This window comes from Saccostrea cucullata, unplaced genomic scaffold, assembly GCF_032062105.1.
Source record: "Saccostrea cucullata isolate Sc308-1 unplaced genomic scaffold, CSIRO_AGI_Scuc_v1 ctg1286, whole genome shotgun sequence".
Taxonomy (NCBI): domain Eukaryota; kingdom Metazoa; phylum Mollusca; class Bivalvia; order Ostreida; family Ostreidae; genus Saccostrea; species Saccostrea cuccullata.
Genome location: NW_026939972.1, coordinates 52723 through 55933, shown reverse-complemented (window position 1 = coordinate 55933; position 3211 = coordinate 52723).

Genomic DNA, 3211 nt, shown 5'->3' with positions numbered 1-3211 from the left:
GGTTATAACTATGCATAAAAAAAGTTAGGACATTTTTAACTTTGCCAAATCAGTAATTTAACGGTTGAATGAATTTCTTTCCATTACCGGAAGTTGCTTTTTAGCCCTCTTATCAAAATTCAAAATTTTCCATTTTTAATAAAATTTTAAAAATATTTTCGGTTTCCAAAGTTTTGAAACTGTTAGTCATAAGCATTGAACTGAAAGGCCGGGAAAAAAATTCTTCTTTCTTTACCGGATGTGCTGCCCATATTTCCTCAAAATGACTGATAGCAAGAAGGGGGGATGTTTTATGAGTTATGTGTTACCTTCAAAAGTTTAATGATTACATCAAAAATGAATACTGTTAGGTAAAAAATAAATTTCCAAATAAAAATAATGCTTCATTTAAACATTAAATGTTATTTTTAGACCTGAGAAAGAAACAAATACCCGTTAAATCTTATAACATCCCCCCTTCCGACCATTTATTGAAAACGTACTAGTCCACCATATACAACAAATGCAGCCCGATTTCTACTATGCATAAAGTTTATTAATGTCTTAATCTAAGCGAAAATAATATTCTTGGGCATTTTTAAATACAGGTTTTTAAGATATTGTGGTCGAATTTTCTCTAACCTGGCATAGTGTAGCAACTTTTTGACTTCCGGTCAAGAAACTGCCATTTATGCTATTGAAACACATGAACCTGATGGGTCGTTATTTAGTGTATATTTGCATCGGCAGCTTTTTTTTCTTTATTTTGAGAATTTCTAGCATTAGCAATGAAAATCAGTCATTTTGAGGAAATAGAGGCATCACATCTGGTAAAGAAAGAAAGATTTTTTTCACGGCCTTTTAGAACAATACTTATGATTAACAGTTTCAAAACCTTGAAAACCCAAAATATTGCTAAAAAATTTATTAAAAATGGAAAATTTTGAATTTTGTTAAGATGGCTAAAAAGCAACTTCCGGTAATGGAGAGAAATTCACTCAACTGTTAAATAACTGATTTGGCAAAGTAAAAGATGTTCTAACTTTATTGGTACATGGTTATAACCTGTATATAATTTTCATCCTAAAATGAGGGTGTTGCGTTTCCATTGACGGTGAGTATATTTCATTCACTCTGACACTGCTATATTTAAGGAATAACTGTCTTATTTCAATTTCATGAGGTGATCAATCAATTGGCTTGTGTGATAATTTGCATAAACGCCGAAATGCCTTCGGCGTTTATGCATAAAATTATCATGCAAGCCAATTGTTTGATCATCGTCATGAAATTGAAAAATCTGACAGTTATTCCTTATATTTACTGTACATGTTTTGATTCCGGCAATCCACGTGCTCCAAGCCCTGCTTCTGACTATAGCTGTTTTCCCCGCCCTGCTCGTGGTTTTTATGGAACCGCGCCAACACATTTATGGGGATATAAAGTACATTTTACAATTTGTAATTTTATCTTGAACAAAGACATTGGAAATGTAAATATAAGGTCAAACACTGCAGCATTGATCAATTTTATTGACATGATAAGGGAAATAACTCTATTTTTTTTTATCTTTTCTAAGTGGAAAATTGAGTTATTCCCCTTTTCATACATGCTAATAAATGCAGATTTTGATTGAAGCTCAAGTGAACTTTTATGATCACATTTTTGTCTGTCTTTCATCTAGCTGTCTGTCCATCCATCCATCTGTAAATACTGTATTTCACATTTTTCAACTTCTCCAGAACCACTGTGCTAATAAGTCTAACCAAACTTGTCACAAAGCACATTCTTGTTTTTTTAAGAAAGGCCCTTGTCCTCTTTCAAGAGGAGGCGATTAACATGATTAAGAAAAACTTTAAAATCACATTTTTTTGTGTCGGCAGATAATGGAGGTTTTAGGAAAAGATATTTTTGGGAATTTGATTTTATGGTTGGAAAATGTTAAGTTGTAAATAATTTCACGGTTCCTGTAGGTCATAAATGTGAGGGTCTCAGACTCTCTCCAAACCTAGATAACAGTGAAAATTAAAGCAGCACAAAAATTTGTGATTTCAGAATAGTGAAAACTGGGTGGGTCATTTAAAAATCTCAAGGACCACTAGGCTATAAAGGATGACAGTTATGTAAAATGTTATAGTATAGATTTAAATTTGTTAAATTGTAATCACTGAGGGTAGAATAGGGCCTAATAAGTGATCAAAATTTTATTTTGAAATATATATTAATTTTTTTTATTTTCAAGTCATATTGGTATGACTTGACAGGTTGTGTAGAATCAGGTTTGTTCAAATCTTAACCCCAATGGTAGTGTGGGGTCAAAACGGGGATCAGTGTTTTACATACTAGGTATACGCACATCTATCAAAAAAATCATTTTAAAAAATCTGCTCAAAAACAGCAAAGCCATGATAAGTTGCAGTGATATAAAAGCATTGATTTCTTAGGTAGTGCAGATTTAAGATTTTTCAAATGTTGACCCCCAGGAATAGGGTGGGCCACAATGGGCTATCAAAGTTTAAAATAGAGATAAATTGGGGGGATAAAAAATATCAAACCAAATGTAAGAATAAGTAGATGTTGACTGTCAAAAAATGATTGAGACACATGTAACACCTTACAAAACTGCAAAAACTAAGATTCATATCTTCTGGCCTAAACCAAATAGTGGATACAGTACGTTTGTAGATATACATGTTTTGTTTCTGTGTTTCTGTTTTTTATTCACTCATGCATCCTGTTTTAATTTAAGAAAAAAAAGACTTGATTTCTTCATAATTAAGTGAAAGAAGGCAATTAAAATATGTTTTTGTATTAAGAATGAAAAATAATACTATCTTTTTTTCACCGACTAGGACAAAGAAAGAAGATGAAAAGAGACAAACTAGTAGTTACCAGATAAAAGAAATTGATGTGGTAAACATTTCTTTGTTATTTTATGTAGATAACTGTGTTAAAACACACTACATCTCTTGCTTATATATAGAGTGTGTCATATATAAATTAAGAAAATCTATCTTTAATGCCGAACAAGCTTGTAACTTATGAATTAATATTTGTAAGAAATCAGTGTTTATAATTGTAATTCTTTGTAAATGATTAAATTGACTCACGAGACATAGATACAATGTAATAGAATGTATTGTTTCTAATGATTTTATATTTTCACCTTAAAAAGTTTTCCAGCATTTCACAATTTATAATTATGTGTTTTAATATATAAATAATTCTTTGT